Genomic DNA, 20,363 nt, shown 5'->3' with positions numbered 1-20,363 from the left:
TTACTTATTTTGTTTCTTCTCAAATTCCCCTATTAAAAATTTAAACTCTGTAAGGGCAAGTATTTCGTTTTTACTGATTTCCTAGCATCTAGAAAAGTTCCTAACACATGGTAAATGCCTATTAAACATTTGTTGTGGCTCACGCCTGTAATCCCAGTACTTTGGGAGGCCGAGGCGGGTGGATCACGAGGTCAACAGATCGAGACCATCCTGGTCAACATGGTGAAACCCTGTCTCTACTAAAAATACAAAAAATTAGCTGGGCATGGTGGCGCATGCCTGTAATCCCAGCTACTCAGGAGGCTGAGGCAGGAGAATTGCCTGAACCCAGGAGGCGGAGGTTGCAGTGAGCCGAGATCGCGCCATTGCACTCCAGCCTGGGTAACGAACGAAACTCCGTCTAAAAAAAAAAAGCAAAAAAACATTTGTTGGTTAGAAGGTCTCTATAATCATCATTGTAAATAACTAGATCCAGTTTTATCGAGGATTTGCCAATAATTCCCCTCTTGATGGACATATCGGTTATTGTGAATCTTTTACTATTCAGAATAATGTTCTAATGCAGGAATCACCAAGGTTTTTTCTGGAGTGAGTCAGATAGTAAATATTTTCTGCTTTGCAGGCTCTCTTTCACTAACTACTCGATTCTGCCGCTGAAGCACAAAAGCAGCCACAGACAACAACAAATGGTGTGGGGTTGCAACAGACCAAATTTAGACTGCTTCACTGAATGTTTTTGTGCATGTACCTCTATCTTTTCAATTAGTAGAATTACTAGATAAACTGGTTATGAATATATTTATGGCTCTTAATATATTGACAAATTGTTTTTCAAATGATAATCATGGAAAGTGAGGCAACTGGAACATTTACACATGGCTCCTATGAGTATAAACTGATACAGTTACTTTGGAAAACACATTAAAGCTCAGCATATATACCCTATGACTCAGCAATCTGTCAGGATATTTTGTTTCAGAAACATTGTGTTAGATATTGGGAGAAACACAAGGAGTAAATAATGTCTTGTTTATTATCTGAGTACTAGTCACATGTACTCAATTTGTAATAGTTAATCAACTACACACATTGATATGTTCATGTTTTGTAAGTCTACTGTACTTCAAAGTTTTGTAAGAAAACAAGGATACCATATTCCCATCAGCAATACATATGAGAATAACTTCCTCCCCTCTTCCTTTCTACTCACCAGAAATGGGTATTATTTCACTTTATATTTTTGCTAATTTGATAGTGTTTAAAAAAAACTTCTGAATTGCCATAGTATTTGTGTGAGATTACCAAGGAGGCTGAACATTTCTCTTCTATAAATTGCTCTTCATTTTATCTATTATTCATTAGGGTTTTTTTTGTAAATTGTGAAAACAAAACAATACAATTTCATAAAGACATAAACTCTTGATCATATTACCAGCTCTGCAAGGTGTTGGTTCCTCTATTTTTTAAATCTGAAATGGAATATTTTCTTTTGAAACCAATGGAGACTTGATTGAAAGAGTTCTCCCTCGTTATTCTCCATTGCAGTCCTGGTTGGCTGCCTTCTTGGCAGTGTTCTCATTTCTCAACTTGGATTCATTATGTTTTTTTCAACAGACAGGATCTCGTTGTTGCCCAGTCTGGAGTGCAGTGACACCATTACAGCCTTTAACTCCTGGACTCAAGTGATCTTTCCACTTCAGCCTCCCAAGTAGCTAGGAATACAGGCATGACCCATCAGGCCTAAATTTTTTTTTTTTTTTGTAAAGACAAAGGTCTTGCTTTGTTGCCCAGGCTGGTCTCAAACTTCTCACCTCAAATAATCCTCTCACCCCAGCCTCCCGAAGTATGCTCTTTCCTTTTCAATTTCATTATTTTGTTTAAAAAATAAAGTTTTTTGAGTTTTTTTTATTTTGAAGACAAGGCCTTGCACTGTCACCCAGACTGGAGTACAGTGGCACAATCATAGTTCACTGCAGCCTCAACCAACCAGGCTGAAGAGATCCTCCCACTTCATCCTCCCACCTCAGCCTACTGAGTAGCTGGGATCACAGGTGCATGCAACCATGCCAGGCTAATTTTTTTTTTTTAAGAGATGGGGTCTCCCTTTGTGGCCCCGGCTGGTCTTGAACTTCTGGGATCAAGCAATCCTCTAGCCTCGTCCTTCCAAAATACTGGGATTACAGGGAGTCACCGAACCCAGACAAGTTTAAACTTTCACATGGCCAAACCAACTGACCTTTCTATCTATGTACCGTTTTTCTCAAAAATATTATATAGAACTACATTATTTTACATTCAACAGGAATTTTGTTTATCATGTAATGTGCAAGGACATGCTTATTTCTGAGGCCAATATGTTCTTAGACGACTAAATAATCATTAAATATCTATTTGATGATTAATAGGAAAGCATCAAATAAAAATGATACTAGACTGACCATGGTACCTCATGCCCATAATCCCAGCATTTTGGGAGGCCAAGGCAGGCAGATCACTTGAGGTCAGGAGTTTGAGACAAGCCTGGACAACATGGCAAAATCCCATCTCTACTAAAAATTCAAAAATTAGCTGGGCATGGTGGCGCACACCTGTAATCCCAGCTACTCAGGAGGCTGAGGCACAAGAATCGCTTGAACCAGGAGGTGGAGGCTGCAGTGAGCTGAGATCGTACCACTGCACTCCAGGCTAGGAAACAGAATGAGAGACTGTCTCAAAAATAATAACAAATACTAGAAACTTTAATAGGAAAACCCCTAAGCTTCTGAGGCAATCACTTCATTAATGGAAAGTACAGATTTTATACCTTATCGCAGTGTATAAACATATCATCAGAAAAATGTATATAAGGAATATAGTTTGGGTTAAAACTTTTATCTACCAGAAAGTAGCCAGCCAGTTGGCCAAAAAACAATGTAAGACTATATACATATCAAGAAGATATTCATATTCCAAATATACTCATAATCAAAATATATCATAGGCAGATTAATATATACTTTTCAATTTATATATTCATATTCATTAATAATATTCAAAAGAAAATAATTCTAAGACTACACTATGATATGACCCACAACTTTTAAAGCAGAACATTCCTTAAAATGTTGCTGTGAGGTAGAATAGGAATACCTTCAGCTAAAATTTCACAGAAATCTCCAAAGGTTATTTATCATGGAAAACAGCATGGAAGTTTCTCAAAAAACTAAAAACAGAACTACCATCCTAACCCAGCAATCCCCCTACTGTGTATTTATCCCAAGAAAAGAAAACCAGTGTATCAAATAAATCAGTGTAGGAGATTATCTGTACCACCATGTTTATTGTGGCACTTTCACAATAGCTAAGACATGGAATCAAACCAAATGTCCATCAACCAATGCATGGATAAAGAAAATGTGGTATATATACACAATCGAATACTATTCAACCATAAAAAGGAAAGAAATCCCACCATTTGCTGCAACATGGATAAGCCTGGAGGACAACATGTTAAACAAAGTCAGGCACAGAAAGATAAATGCCACATGTTCTCACTCCTGGGAGATAAAAAAAAAATTTTGAGCTCATGGAAGTAGAGAGTAGAACCTCGTGTATTAGAGGCTGAGAAGAGTAGGGGAAAGATGTGGATAGGGGTTAGTTTAACAGATACAAAATTACAGCTAGAGAGGAATAAGCTCTGGTGTTCCACAGCACTGTAGGAAGAATACGGTTAACCATTATCTAACTGTATATTTTCAAAAGGCCAGAAAAGAGGATTTTGAATGTTCCCAGCACAAAGAAATGATAAAATGTTTGAGATGACAGATGTGCTAATTACCCTGATTTGATCATTATACATTGTATACAAATATTGAAATATTACTCTGTATTCCAAAAACATGTAGAATCATTATGTCTCAACTAAAAATAAAAGGGACTATCACTCCACTCTACACCTAAGATTTATGCATTTTACGTAAGTTATATCAACATAAAAGAAACTTTAAACGAATCTTCAAAGGCTGTTTAAACAAGATTTTGGTAAATCCATGAATTTTATGGATTTCTAAGTTGGGTTGATTGATCCTTCCTTGAATTGGCTATAGAAAACTGGTCTAAATTTATTGCAAAACTTCAGAGCTGAAAAACTTAAGTGAATTTTCCAGGGAGAGAAAAAAAAATCTTGAAAATTTCTCCGTTATCTGCTTGGGTTCATCCAGATGCCAGAGGATTCCTTAGGCAGATTTGTAAAAACAACTGAACTGCCACCTTTACTTAAACTATGTTTAAAGAACATCTTCACTAAAAATGATTTTAATCTTCACTTTTCTCCGGGAAATAAACCTTGGGTATATGGTAAATTCACTAACGAAGAACTCCTTGTTTTCTGAAGATGTCAGATAAACAAAGTCAATAACTGAACCAGAACTGTCATGAAAATGTTAACAACCTTAGTCATTTAGAAAAGAAACTCTCTGCAACAAATATATATTGGCTTATCACTATAAATCAGATACAGTAGAAAAGTTATTACTAATCAGATTATTGCACAGCTTACCCTTTCTTGCCTAATCAGGTATTTGTTCCCTTGGATTAATAGGAAAATAAGTCTTCCAACATAACAACAACAACAAAAAAAACTACTTAAAAATAAATCAAGGACTTCTAAGCAAGCAAGACAACAGATACTGAGTTTTGGACTCTCCTCAAATCTAACCATACAAATATGTTAGAAATGCTGGGGGGCAATGGAGAGGCTAGTAGAAACAGAAACCTAAAAAGGTGATAGAACTGTATTGAATCTAGCACATAGTGAGTACCACTGAAACTGGAAGTCTGAATGAGTGGTGGATTTTACCAACATCAGTGTATTCGTTTGCTAGGGCTGCCATAACAAAATACTACAGACTGGGTACTAGAAACAACAGAAGTTTATTTTCTGACAATTCTGGAGGCTAGAATTCTAAGATCAAAGTGTTGGCAGGCTTGGTTTCTTTTGAAGCCTCCCTCCTTGGCTTGCAGATGGCCCCCTCCTTGCTGTTTCCTTCACAGAGTTTTTCCCCTATGTGCATGTCCCTAATGTCTCTTTTTATGTACAAATTTCCTCTTATAAGACACCACCAGACTGGAGTACAGTAGGGCTCACTCCAGCAACCTTATCCTAACTTAACCATCTTTTAAAATGCCCTAGCTTCCAAATACAGTTACATTAGGTACTGGAGGGTTGGGGCTTCAACATATGAATTTGCAGAGATACCACTCAGCCTATAAACCGTCAATACCCTGGTTGTAATATTACAAATATAATTTTGTAAAATGTTACCACTGGGGGAAACTGAGCAAAGTATGCAAAGAACCTCTCTGTATTTTATCTTACAACTGCAAATGAATCTACAATTATCTCCACGGAGAAAATAAAAACACCCACAGATGGGAGGATAACAAAATAGGTGGACAAGAGCAAGAGACATTTGTTCAACAATATCAGGTGATAGGATAGCTCCATGGACACCAGGTAAGTATGCAGGGCTAAAACACCCACAAAAATAGAATCTATAGAGAATAAGGAACTAGGTAGATGAAGGGAGGAAAAAGAGAGTTCTAGTGATTCTAAAAGCTAGGAAAGAAAAACTTACCATCAAAAAGGGAAGACCCCTTTTAAGTGAAATTGTATCTAAGAACAACTAGTGAAGTTTCTGGGGGAGAATGCAAAACCATAACGACTTAAGAGACTTCAGGAAGAACACCGTGGACTAGAATCCAAATCAAACAAAGAAGCATGAGGGGGAATAAAGGAAAGAGATACCCAAAGGAGGTTAATCTCAGAATACCACAGAGGAGGCCACATCAAGAAGTCACATTTTTCCTTTATGTTGAAGTATATACCCAGAAAAAGGCGGCAATAAGTGAACTTGCTGATATCACAATTTCACAAACAGAACCCATTTATGTAACCAGCACCCAGTTCAAGAAACAGAACCTTTCCAGCAGCCTCTACTTTCTCTGTTCTAGTCAACACTCCCCCAAGAGCAGTCTCTATTCTGGCTTCTTAACAGAACAAAATGATTCTGCTTGTTTGAGGACATTCTATATATGAAGGCATATAGTATAAACTCTGCTCTGTCTGGCTTCTTTAGCTCAACATATGTCTGTGAGGTTCATACATACTACTGCATGCAGCTGTAGACTGTTTATTATTCTCATCGCTCTACAGTATTCCATTGTGTAAATATACTGTGATGTATTTATTCAAGCTGAGTCAGTTTAATATTGCTGTATAACAAATCACCTGAAAATTTAATGGCTTAAAACAACAATTTCTTATTTCTCACAATTCTATGTGTTTTCTAGGCAGTTTCTCCTCTGGCTTTACTTGGACTTGTTCATGTGGCTCCTTTTAGCTGGAAGGTCAGCCAAACTATAAGGTCAAAGATGGCTTCACTCACGAGTCTGTCAGTAAGTACTACTACGGTCATTAGCTGGGCACCATGATTGTCTTCCATGTAACCTCTCCTACTCCAGTATGTCCTTATGATGTGGTCTCAGGGCATTATTCCCCTGAGTATGTAAACACTTGTCAAGCTTCTGTTGCATAATGCTTGCTAATGTCCAACTGGCCAGAGCAAGTTACACAGCCAAAGTCAGACTCACTGTGGATGGGAACAACAATGACTGATAGCTATCGGGACAGGTTTCAGTTTGGAGCAATGACAAACGTGCTATGAGCATTCCAGTCATTTGGGTGCATATGTATCTTAGACTACTGAGTCACAGGATTTGCAGCATATGTTCAGCTTTAGTAGATATAGTTACACAGCTTTCCAAACTGCTGTACCACTTTACGTTTCCATTCCAATTTACACTTCACAGAGCAGTGCAGGAGGATTCCAGCTACTCCACATCCTCATACTTGATATTTTCCATCGTTCTCATTTAGCCATAATAGTGAGTGTACAATGGTACCTAATTTTTATTTTAATTGAGTGGCCATATTTTTAAAATACTTCAGATAAGCAGCAAAGGAGAAAATCTTCAAACCATAAAACCAGGAAAACTATCTTTGCCAATTTCTACCTCCATCATAGAAACTTGTCCAAAAGTAATAGTAAGTCCATCTAATTTAAACATGACCGAGAGAACAATTAAATTTAAAAGTACAGCAAGAAAAAAGATGAGAATTGTAACATATTTCAAAATGAATTAAGAGAAATTAAGAAAATAGCCAGCACAGTGCCTCATGCCTGTAATCTCAGCACTTTGGGAGACCAAGGCAGGAAGATAACTTGAGCCCAGGAGTTCAAAACCAGCCTGAGCAACATAGTGAAACCTATCTTCACCAAAAAAAAAAAAAAAAATCAGCTGGCAGTAGTGGCAAACATCTGTAGTCCTAGCTACTTGGGAAGCTGAGGTGGGTAAATCCCTTGAGCCATGGATGACAAAGCAAGGCCCTGACTCAAAGAGAAAAAATGAAAAAAAACATCTAAAAATGTTCTAATAAGAACAGCATACATCAGAAATTGAAAAACTAAGAAATGAATCTGGCCAGATAAGAGGATATACAATAAGAAATGACAAAGTTCATAATAGAACAGAAAAGAAAAAACTCAGACAGGAAGTGAAAACAAGAAAGAACACTAAACTTGATAGACGGATTCTGCCAGGTGCAGTGGCTCATGCCTGTAATCCCAGCACTTTGGGAGGCTGAGGCAGATGGATCATTTGAGCCCATGAATTTGAGACCAGCCTGGGCGACACTGTGAAACCCTGTCTCTACAAAAAATACAAAAATTAGTAGGGCATGGTGATGCACATCTGTAGTCCCAGCTACTCAGGGCTATACTGGGAGGGTCACCTGAGCTCAGAGAAGTTGACACTGAAGTAAACCATGATTGTGCCACTGCACGTCAGCATGGGTGACAGTGAGACCATCTCAAAAAAAAAAAAAAAAGGCTGAGCGTGGTGGCTCATGCCTGTAATCCCAGCACTTTGGGAGGCCGAGGCAGGTGGATCACGAGGTCAAGAGATTGAGACCATCCTGGTCAACATGGTGAAACCCCATCTCTACTAAAAACACAAAAAATTAGCTGGGCACAGTGGCGCGTGCCTACAGTCCCAGCTACTCAGGAGGCTGAGGCAGGAGAATTGCCTGAACCCAGGAGGCAGAGGTTGCGGTGAGCCGAGATCGCGCCATTGCACTCCAGCATGGGTAACAAGAGCGAAACTCCATCTCAAAAAAAAAAAAAACAGAGATAGATACCATGGAAAATACATTGAAGAGACTAAAGCATATAGAAATAGAAAATAGAAAAACTATAAAAGCAAAACAAACAAACAAAAAGAATATTCTTTTTGTTTAAAAGAAAGGTATAGATACAAGAAGATCCAACATACACATAATAGGAGGCCCCAAAGATAGAAAATGAAAACAATGCAACACAATAGTAAAAAACTATAATTGATGAAAATATGAAACAACATTTGGGCCAATATAATAAAAAACACACTGTGTGTCTGGGAGAATTAACAAGGAATAGTCAACAGATTCTAGTAAAAGTATTAGCTTTAAATATGAAGAAAAAGTCTTTGGGTATCTAGGCAAACAAATAAAGAAAGAAAATCATATTGGTATTAGAGTTTAACAATGACACATTTTATCAGAACAGAGTGAGACTCGGCAAACTAAGGCCCATGGACCAAATCCAGCCCACTGCCTGGTTCTGTAAATTAAGTTATATTGGAACAGTCACGCTAGTTCATTTTCACACTATCTACAGCTGCTTTTGCAATGCAATGGCACAGTTAAGTAATTGTGAGGGAAACCTATGACCCAGAAAACCTAAGATAATTATTATTTGGTCTTTTACAGAAAAAGTTTGCCAACTCCTCCAAGAGAGTAACATTTTTAAAGATACTTGAGGGAAAAAAAAGTGAGTCAAGTATTAAGTATTTTTATTCAGTCAAACTGACCTTGAAGTATAAAAGCCACAGATAAACAGTGTTAAATATGAAAGGCAAGGGATACATTTAACAAAAGCCACTTATAAGAATTCAATAGCCACGCACAGTGGCTCATGCCTGTAATCCCAGCACTTTGGGAGGCCGAGGTGGGCGGATCACAAGGTCAGAAGTTTGAGACCAGCCTGGTCAACATGATGAAACCCTGCCTCTACAAAAATCAGTCAGGTGTGGTGGCGGGCACCTGTAATCCCAGGTACTCAGGAGGCTGAGGCAGAAGGATCACTTGAACCTGGGAGGCAGAGGCTGCAGTGAGCCGAGATCATGCTACTACATTCCAACATGGGTGACAGCACAAGACTGTGTCTCAAAAAAAAAGAGAGAAAATTCAATCAACTTCATACTAAATGATTACAGAAGACTTACCATAAGGACTTCTGTTGCTCACTGAATATATTTAACTAAAACTAAGACTAATGCAAACAGAGTAGCATATGATTCACGTGGGACAAACAGAATTGAGAAATCTTGGGGTGCACGAATTGACTGACCCAGGGGATTATGTATAGAAAATAGAACTAAGAATAAAGAAGAAATCAGAGATAACTCCTAAATTTCTGGACTGGGAAAATGGATGGAAGGTGGTACCAATTTACTGAGCTAGGGAAAAAAGAAAACACACAGATTTGAAGAGGACAAAAATAAGTCTGGGGCATGTTGAATGCGAAATGCTTGTAGAAAATTAAGTGAATATATCTAGTCATAGTAGGACAAAAAGATGTGGATTTCAGGAGAAAAGCCCTGACTAGATGTTAGATTCAAGAAACATCAGACATGCGTGAGAAGACCAAATAGTGTGTAACTTACCATGAGAGCAGCAAGACCAATAGCTGGAATAAAAAGCACCAAAAGAAACATGTCCTCCAGCTTAGCACTGTTTGGCCACAATAATATTCTCTAGTATTCCAAAATAACTATTAAGAATTTTGGCCAGGCACAGTGGCAAAGGCCTGTAATCCCAGCACTTTGGGAGGCCCAGACAGGAGAATATCATGAGAACAGGAGTTTAAGACCAATCTGGGCAACACAGGCCTCATCTCTACAAAAAAATTAAAAAGTTAGCTGGCATGCTGGTGTGCACCTGTGATCCCAGCTACTCAGAAGGCTGAGGTAAGAGGACTGCTTGAGCCCAGGATGTCCAGGCTACAGAGAGCTGTGATCACGTTACTGCACTCCATCCTGGGCAACAGAGCGAGAAGATCCTGTCTCAAAAAAAAGATTTTTATACTTTAACATCATTCAAAATAAAGCATTTGAAAAACAGTGAATACAAAGAGTGAAAAACAAAAAGCCTTTATCTACTTTATTTTTATGACTACACATAGAGTCGATTCTATTGCTGTGTATTTGGACCTGGAAATCAAATGACAAACTGCCAACAGAGTAAAAAAGACATAAAAGATGAAACCACTATAAAATCCCACATGTGGAGTCAGGCATGTATGTATGCAGATATATACGAATGAAAGGCAGTAGGTAGAGGGGCAGACTGTGTTACAGGCTGAACTATGTTCCTCTCAAATTCATCTGGTCACGTCCTAAACCCTGGTACCTCAAAATGTGACTTACAGTACAGGTAAGGCCTTTAATAGAGGTAATTAAGGTAAAATGAAGTCACATTGGTGGGCCCTAATCCAATACAACTGGTGTTCTTAAAAGAAGAGGAAATTAGGACACACACATACACAGAAGGAAGATCATCTGAGGCCACCTAAGGAAGACAGCCACCCATTGACCAAGAGAGGGGCCTTAGAAGAACCCAACCCTGCCAACACTTTGATCTTACACTTCTAGCCTCCAGAATTGCCAGAAATAAATCTTTGTTGTTTAAGCCAACCAGCCTGTAATTCTTTCTACGGTAGCCCTAACAAATTAATACAAACTAAGAGGAGGAAGTAGTCCTAGCTAGTCAAGAATTCACACGCTGTCAATGCTGTCCCAGAAATAAGAAGTCCTATAACAGAAAAAAGGGTAGAGCTTTTGATATATGGTGATTATGCCTTAAATCACACAAGGAAAATATTTTTAAATAATAATAAGTATTTACAGGGGAAAATATAAGAAAAAATGAAGGGATACAATATTTTCAATTAGAAAAGGACAGAAAAGGTTAACGTAGTATCAGTTTTGAAGAAAACCAAGAATAAAAAGAGAAGCCAACCAAGATGTATCCTCTGCCTGAAATGAAAGTTAACCAAAGAGTAAATGAATTATCTAAAAACAATCCAGCAAAGCAAGGGAAAGCAACAGAAGCAACTTCATATAATTATTTAGAATTAAAAACAGTTGTGTGTATTTTATTTGAATGTTCAGCTAATGAAACCCTTGATGACTGAAAAACAAAAAACATTTTCAGGCATCAAGTGAAAAGATATCTCCAGCGGCTTTTAATGGCATTTTGGTGTTTTGCAGGCTTCCTAAGGCGGGGGGGTAGGGGGTACCAGCTAATAATTACTAGCCATTTCATACACAATACTTTTCGTCCTGTGTCCAGAGCTTAAAAAAAAAAAAGGCCATAGATTTCCAGAAGAGAGTAAGGTGGAAGGGAAAGCTATTCTCTAACTTGCAGTGGCCAAGGGGGAACCTGCTCCCTGGTGCTAGGTTGGCCAAAGTTCACGCAGAGAAGGAGAAAAACTAGAGTAGAAATTCATCATTTTATGAATTTCTGGTAATTCATACCAAAATTTTATGGTAAGATTTTTAATGTTTTTAAACATTGCTTCAACGTTTTAATGTCTTCTTAAGTTTTGAAGTTATGGCTGGATGTGGTAGTTCACACCTATACTCCCAGCACTTTGGGAGGCCCAAACAGGAGGAACATTTGAGACCAGCAGCTCAAGACCAGCCTGAGCAAAATAGCAAGACCCCATCTCTACAAAAAATAAGAAAAATTAGTTGAGTGTGATGGTGTGTGCCTGTAGTCCCAGCTACTTGGGAGGCTGAGGTGGGATCCCTTGAGCCCAGGAGTTCAAAGAGGCAGTAAGCTATGATTGCACTATTCCAGCATGGGTGACAGAATGCAACCTCGTCTCTAAAAAACACAATTATATCTCACATCAAAGTTGTATAATTTTTCTTTTGAGACATAATGTTATTTCCTTTCAGTATATCACTGTTGTCCTAGACCACAATTCTTTGCTTCCTGTATTATTTTCAAGTGTGATAAAATATTTCTGAAATACATCTTCTTTGCCACTAGAGCCATTAGCATTAGCAGTATGAACACTAGCGGTGAAAAAGCTCTCCAACTGTTTAAGTGTAAGACTTTGCAAAATAAACCTGAATACGGCTGCATAATTTGCCTTTCTCCAGAAAAGCCTATTAAACTTTGTTGGCATTGGATACAAAATAAAATTCAAAAATTTGCATTTTTAGTACTTTTGGTTTCTTGACCTTTATTTGAATTTGAGACTAAGCTTTACCAAACAACAGAATTTACACAGTAACTAGCCAACCACAGTCCTCATTATGGAATCTATGCAGTGCATTTGTTACCTAGGAAACAGACCAGAGCACAGGCAGAGTGCAATTTCAGTCTAGCAGAAGAATTCTCCAATCATGCTAGTAAATAAAGTGCATAAATCAACTAATCAGAAGCAAAGTCAAGAAGTATCACATAAGAGTTAAGCTCAATGGAAACTTTTTAAAAGAAACCTGTGGGGCTTCCTCAGACAACTATGTAGATCTCTTAAGTAAATATTATGAGCAGGTTTCTTTACAAACACAAACTGTCAGAAAATAAACTGTTCAAAATAAATGGCTTCTCTCCAATCTTCAGCTTCTCTATTTTTGACAGTACTTAAGAGAAAAAGCTTCTTCAGAGCCAGCCTCATACATCTGGTACCAGAATATTAATCCAAGAATGAAATCTGCATTTTCAGCAAGCAACATGGGGTTTGTGCTGTTCTTAAACAATACAGGATGATGATGGATAAAGGCTGGAATGAGAGGTCACTGTCCACACCTCTCACAGTCAGACCTGCTTCCTCACCAGGCTACAAAAAAAATGTGAAAAAGAAAGATTTGAAAGTCACAAATCTATTACAAAGAACAAAATTGTTACTTTCTGGCTTTCCATTTATTACTAATGATAACACTAGTCATTTGATCATTCAGGTTAACAAAGTGGCCATTTTAAGCTTCCTGTAATGATACCACATTGATAACCAATAAACAGGAAAACGCTAGAAAAGTCCATGGATTTTAAAGCCTATCAGTTTTAACTGTGGATGGCTTAATGTTGTTTTAAAAAGAGAAGTTGGTAAATGTCAGCTATATTTAAAAATCAAGTTTTATACAAATACAAATTTTCTGGAAGTAGCACTTATTTGTCAAAATAAATGAAAAAAATTTCAAACATGAAAAATGAAAAATAATTTATATGCCTTCCTGAACAGCAACTTACCAGAAAGGACATCAGTTAAAAATGTGTAAGGTTCTCTAGAATGCTTCTGATTACACTATTATTGCTAAGTATACAAAAAACAAAAAATTAATATCTACATATCAGTCCAACCCCCCCTCCAAAAAAAAAAAACAGGTGTTATCTTTTAGCCAGCCCACATAAAGACTACACTGATGATCTCAGAAAACTTAGGCACAACTACAGCTTTGCCAAAACAATTCTCAATACAAGCCACTCTGTTAATGCTTAGTTTAAACAGTGACTCTTTGTTCAATCTTTTCACTATCACTGACAGCCCTGTAAATACATAAACAAGCAATTCAATTGTTAGCTCATCTTTTTTTTAATACTTTTAGGAGCTAAGGAAGAGTATATATATCTAAGAGCTGAAATTTGAGAGTGGGCTAGAACTCCATTCCTGGATTCACGATAAAGCCAAATACCAAATACCAAATTTTAATGGCTCTCCTCTTTGGGCTATTATTATGAATGGAGAGGGAAAAGGAGCACTGGTCAAGGGCCTACCAGAGCCACATACTGAGCTCTGTGCCTCTGTGCAGAATTTACATTAATTTACCTAATGCAGACTGTAAGTTAAAGCAGAAACTAGTAAAATTTTATCAACTAAAAGGGGTTGGCTTGATTATTGCTAGGGTTTAAGTAACGTGTGTATAAATGCACACACTAGGCATTTATAAAATCAGGCATGCAATAACATTAATCTGTTAAAGTAACTGGGGCAAGAATCTAGGATAGCTTTTTCTCCTAGAAAGAAGCACTATTTAAAGCATACTAAACGGTATTTTTATAATGACAAACATCAGTTTTTTTAAAAAGTGCATTAAATTGTATACTGTTTTCTAATTTTTAAATCTTAATGAAAATTTAAATAATACATAATTTTCCACCTTCTTCCTTCAAGTTTAGCTTTTTTTTTTAAGAAAGTCTTTTTTTTCCTACACATGGCTATCCATATAATTGTATGCATGTCCCCCAAAACCGCTTCTTCGTTTTTTTTTCAATCTCCCGGGTAACCTGTCAGACTTAAGTTTGTCAATATAAATTCTCATACGGTGGGCAAAAAAGAGTTTCCAGAACTGAGCAGCAGATTGAGATTAATACAGTTATAAATCCATACCTGCATTTTAAAAACCTGAATCTGTAAAATTAATTTTCTGGGTGCTTATTCAACCTCGTTTATTGTTTGAATATCTACAAAAACACAGCAACAGTTCATGAAGAAACTTAGCTGGCTAATCAAATAAGACGAATAAGAAACCTCATCACCCTACAGTATTTTTCAAAACACTGTATCCATGTCCATGTACAACCCAATCATTGGGTTATATAGAATAAAACAAGAAAAGCACAATCACAGGGGGAAAACTCTATTCTGACGTTCATGTCCTCATGAGTTGTGAAAGATCTCGTATCTTAAACCAGCAGAAATAAAGGCTTCAGACTGAACGGAAAGCTAGATCATTGTTTACTGCATTCCAATTTAACCTCCACCATGGAAGCTGTCACTACCTGACTGGCTTGTTAACTGTTTATTTCACCGGGAGAGGATTCCGTCTTGCGAATCCTAACGAGTCCGGGAAAAAACAAAACTTTACTCCAAAACTTAAACACACACACCCCCACACACACAAAATAAACATACATAATTGTAAAAATCACAGCCATGTTCATTTTTTTTTTAAGTCCCCATCTAAAACAGTGAAGAAAAAAAAAGACACGAGGGAACCAAAAACATTCTTTGATTTTGGTTTGACATTGGTCAGTCCAACCTCCTCCTACCCAGGGGAATACAGTTTTCGATATATTTGATAGCAAACACAAACCACTGTGCGCAGCCTCAGATGGGGGTGGAGGGGGCGGAAGAGCCTTTTGGAGAAAGCCCTCCTCCGTTAGAAACAATAAATAAGGGAGTGAAGCCATACACGTTCCCTCACACACGCCCCAAACGCACCCCCGCGAGCCTCCCGAGGAGGGAAACTAGTGGTGCAGAGCTCTTCCTCCACAAGCATCTCAAGACTTGGAAACTAACAGGGCAGACCTTTTCTTCCTCCTTCCCGCCCTCCTTCCCACCTCCAACAGACCCAAGAGCAGGAGCAGGGGCGCCAGCTCCACGCACAGCGCCCGCAGCCGCCGCTGAGACCCGCGCTGCCGGGCGGCGGGGCGGCCCAGGGCAGGCGGACCGGAGCCGCCGCCGGGGTCTCCGCGCCTCGCACCCCCAAGCCCGGCGCCGCCAACGAGCGGCCGCCCGGGTCTCTGCCCTCGCTCCGGCCTCGCTCCCCCGAGAGGAGACAAAAGGAAGGTTCAGCCGGGTCACCGCGCGGCCGCTGACGGGGAAGCAGAGCCAACCCCAGCGCGGCCGCCCCCCACACAAAGGGGCTCCCCGCCTGGGTCGCGGCGTCGGCGCGCTCGTCCCCGCCCCGCGCGCGGGCTCTCACCCACCTGCAGGTGTCTGTGCGTCTGTGCGTCTGTCCATAGGAACGCGGGCGGCGGGGGGGCCTGCGGGGACCGGGCAGCCCGGGCTGGACGGGGCGGGCCGAGGGGCGCAAGGGCGGGAGGAGAGCGGCCGGAGGGCCGGGCACCGAAGGCAAGTGGCGTGGGGAAGGCGCCCGGCGGGCGGCGGACCAAGGCGCGGGGCGCGGGGCGGGGGCGCCAGCCTGGCTCGGCCGACCGGCGCGCGCCGCTCCGTGCGCCCCGAGCTCCGCGCGCCCGCCTCGGAGCGCGGCGGGCGGGCAGGGGGCGGGGCGCGGGCGGGCCGGGGCGGGGCTGGCGAGCGGGGCGGGGGCTCGGACCCCGGGCTCCAGCCGGCACCGGAAACGCGCCGTTGTCGGCGAGATCCACAGGAAGTGTGTAACGACACCTTGTACGGCACGCACCGAGCTCGCAATCGTTGCTGCCCGGAGGAGGTGTGGATCGAGCCTCCAGCTGCACACACGCGCGCACGCGGTGGCCGGCGCGCTGGCCCGGAAGGTTTGGAGCAAACCCGCCTTCCGCATGCACGAGCTCAGAGAGCTGCCCCTGCAGGTGTGGAACCCGCTGTCCCCGCTATGGCTGGAGGAGGTGTGCAGCACTGCCTCCTACTACACGTTCGGGGCCCACGTTCCCCAATGCCCTTCGGAGCATCTCCGCCGAAACGCTAGGAGCAGACAAAACCTACACCATCCGTGAGGTGTGTGATGCCCCTTATAATGTACTGAGTCGAGTCATCTCTCTGCCCAGGGATGTGCATTATACACCTTCCAGCGACATACTACACACAGCCCCCTATCACCGCTGCCCCGTGAAGGTGCCCAACATCCACCTGTAACACACACACCCCATCCTATCGAGGGAGCGGGGATGCTTAATGACACCTATAGTACGCTAAAACTAGATCCTCCAGTACACCAGAGACACAAGAACACTACCTACGCGACTCAGCACAGCAAAGGTGAGGCTGGACTTGCTAGGTGCAACCAGGCTTGGTCCACCTTTATTTTACCTAACACTTTCATAGTACTTGCTCTTTGCCCACGGTTTGCACTAAGTGCTTAGTGAATGTTGATTCATTTAATCCTAAGACCTCTACACCGTGAGTGCTATTAACGTTGCCATTTTATGGATAAGGAAATTGAGGCACAGAGAAATTAAGAAATTTGTTCAACATCACATGGATAGTAGCTGGAGGAGCCCAGATTGATTCCAAACAGTCTGGCTTCAGAGTCTCCTCTTAACTCCCTTTCTATTTACAGCACTGACCATCTCCAAAGCAGTAATCATGGTAATAACATTTATAGCATATCTGATTGGCCTTATGGAGTGCCTACATCTTGGCCTCTCCCCACCTATATAACAGGCATACCCCAGTCACTTGTACCCTTGGAGTAGGTAAGGGGCGAGAAGAATATTTTTGAGGAAGAGAAAGAGGCTAACTTCTTAGCAAAGGAGAAAGTATCCAGGATCATCCAGAATCCAGGCAGGTAACTTCATTGCCACATCAGCATGTTTTCTCCTCTAAGGTAGCTTCTGCCAACCCCTCTCCATCTCCAGAGCTGATTCACGATGTTCTTAACACCTTCCTCTATCAACATTCTTCCAGGTCTAGGCTGAAATTTAAAATCTGTGTAAATGTTTTGGACACAATAATGTTTGTACAAACAAAAAAGACCAAAAATCAAAACTCCCTAGTTAACTGCTGCATATTCTGAAGATGGGATCTTGTGGAGAAATTGGAATTTTCATGCAATGCTGATAGGAATGTAAGATGGTACCACTACTATGCAAAACAGCATAGAAGTTCCTCAAAAAACTAAAACTAGATGTACCGTATGATCCAACAATTCTACTTCTGGGTAAATGTCCAAAAGAATTGAAAGCAAGATATCGAAAAAATATTTGCACACTAATGTTCACTGCAGCACTATTGACAATATCCAATATGAAGCAGCCGAAATGTTCATCAGCAGATGAATATATAAATGAAAATGTGATATATACATACAATGGAATATTATTCAGCCTTAAAAAGGAAGGAAATCCTATCACAGGCTACAACATAGATGTACCTTGAGGATGTTGTGCCAAGTGCACTAAACCAGTCACAAAAGGACAAATACTGTTATGATTTGACCTATATGAGGTATATAGCATAGTCACACTGGTAGAAACAGAAAGTAGAATAGTGGTTGCTAGAGGGCAAAGGGACGGGGGAATGGTGATATAATGTTCACTGGGTATAGAGTTTCAGTTTTGCAAGATGAAAAAGTTCTAGAAATGTTTCACAATGAATATAACACCACTGAACTGTACACTTAAAAGTAGTTACAAAGGTAGATTTTAAATTATTTTTGCCACAATTGACTTTTTAAAAACAAATCTTATTTGTTTAAAGGATTTTTCATAATGAATTTTTTAAATGACGCAGACATCTAGCTATCATGAGGTACCTTGTTGAACAAACTAACCCTGCCACTGAGAACTATAAAAGGTGTTTAAATAAATAAATAAATCTGTTTAAAACTGTTGGAGAGCAAGCTTGTCATTCAAGGCTTGACAGTCCAAGAGCCCAGGAAGAGGGGAAATAAATTGAAGTGAGTCCTGCATCCTTGGCTTTACTTCTCAGGGCATTGTTGATTTGTGTCTAGGAGTACAGAAGTCAGAAAGAAGCACCCTAGAGCTTATTGACAGTCTTATTGATCTGGAGATACAAAATTTGGAGTCAAGTCTATTAAGGCAGCTAGGACGTGAGAAACCAATATCTGAGAGAAAGCAATCACAGTAAAAACAGTCAAACACTGTACATGCCATTTCCCCTCAGAGCATTTGCTGCTTCTGAACCTGTGCAAGCAAGGAACAAGAAGCCAAGAACACATCTGATAAGAAAAAAAAAAAAAAGCCGGAATCTTTGGTTGCCTCATGGTGCTGGAAATAATTAAATAGGAAGGACGGTTATTGGTAAACATCTCAGACTTTCTATTTAACAACTTTGGCCTGGGAGTTAAAGAAAAGCAAAATTAGCCCCAATAATGCCTAAAACACAGCCTTGAACTATCTCAGTTTCTGACTGAATCATCTTCCTATGTTCTGTCTGCCAGGAAAAAAATATTTGGTGGAAAAACCTTATAATTTTTTATATGTGACACCCAGCAATTCACCAATAATTAACATATATGCCAACAAGAAGACTGAACAAAAGCCAAGAAGAAAAAAAGGCAATAGAAACAGATGCACACATGATCCAGATATTGTAGTGACTAGATACAACCCTTTTGAATCGCTATTATAAATACGTCCAAGAACATAAATAACAGAATGGGTAATCTCCCTAGAACTAGAATTTTTAAAAAAAATTGAACAAGGAAATGCAAATCAGAACCACAATATGATACCGCTACACATCCACTAAGATGCTTATAATAGAAAAAAAGTATTAATGAGGATGCAAAGAATCAGAACTTGATTCTTCACAGCTAGTAGGGTTGTAAAAGGGTGCAGACGCTTTGGAAAACAGACTGGCAGTTTCTCATAAGATTAAATCTCATAAGATTCTATGATCCAGCAATTCTTCTCCTAAGTATATACCTAACTAAGAAAGGAAAGCATATGTTGTGATAACCTGATTTTTGTTAGCTTAAACTAACTCTCTCCTTAGCTAAGAGCTGTTCAGGCCTCATGTTAGCTTCTTAAGCCAGACAGACTCCATCTTAGCTTCTTCATTTTAGTTATTCCCCTCATTAAGTACGTAACTGTAGTATGTAGCTGGGGCAGGATAAAACCGGGCACATCCAGGAGCACATTTGCTGATAAGAGGCTGAGTTAAGCAGTTCCAGCAGAGCCTAGGAATGCAGGTGCTGTCGAGTACCCAGAGCCCCCATATCTATAAGTTGTATATCTTTATAACAGCTCTAGCCCTTGCACCTGTTTCATTTCTCATGTATTAAGTTTATCTTTTTAACTATATCTTTTTAAGTATATCTGTAAGTTAGATATCTTTATAACAGCACTAGCCTGGTACTGCCTCATTTCTCATGTGTTAGTTTATCTTTTTAACTTTTTGCTTACTCTGCTTCTGTGAAAATTGCTTCAGCTAGGTTCCCTCCTCCCTTTTCAAACTAGGGTATAAGAAACCTCTTAACCCTTTCTTCAGGCCAAGAGAATTTTGAGGGTTAGCTACCTCGGTCACTGGCATAATAAAGGACTCATAATTTAATCTCAGAGTGTGGCGCATTCCTTAACTAGCTCAGGTATAACAGTGTCAGCAGAAAATTCGCACGTATATGTTCATGCCAGGATTGATCGTAACAGACAAAAAGTGAAAACAACCAAAATGTCCATCAACTGATGAATGGATAAATAAAATTCAGTATATCCACATAATGGGATATTAGTCAGCAATAAAAAGGAATGATGTATTGATTGTTGTAATTTTTATTATTGTGGTTTCTTTTTTTTTTTTTTGAGACGGAGT

At 39.9% G+C, this 20,363-nt stretch overlaps 1 protein-coding gene across 3 annotated transcripts in view; it reads right to left on the bottom strand.

Moving 5' to 3' along the window:
• The window catches only part of KIAA1958 (KIAA1958 ortholog), a 189,806-nt gene extending 173,650 nt beyond the window's left edge, over positions 1 to 16,156 (bottom strand). For 2 of the 3 annotated variants that reach the window (XM_035254787.3, XM_035254793.3), the window contains exon 1: positions 15,860 to 16,156. The gene's annotated coding sequence lies outside the window, so the exon portion shown is untranslated. The remainder of the gene's footprint in view (positions 1 to 15,859) is intronic. The other variant, XM_035254801.3, reaches the window with a different exon arrangement.
• Positions 16,157 to 20,363: the final 4,207 nt, after the last annotated feature.

This window comes from Callithrix jacchus, chromosome 1 (assembly GCF_049354715.1).
Source record: "Callithrix jacchus isolate 240 chromosome 1, calJac240_pri, whole genome shotgun sequence".
Taxonomy (NCBI): Eukaryota; Metazoa; Chordata; class Mammalia; order Primates; family Cebidae; genus Callithrix; species Callithrix jacchus.
This window is presented reverse-complemented; position numbering and strand designations above follow the sequence as displayed.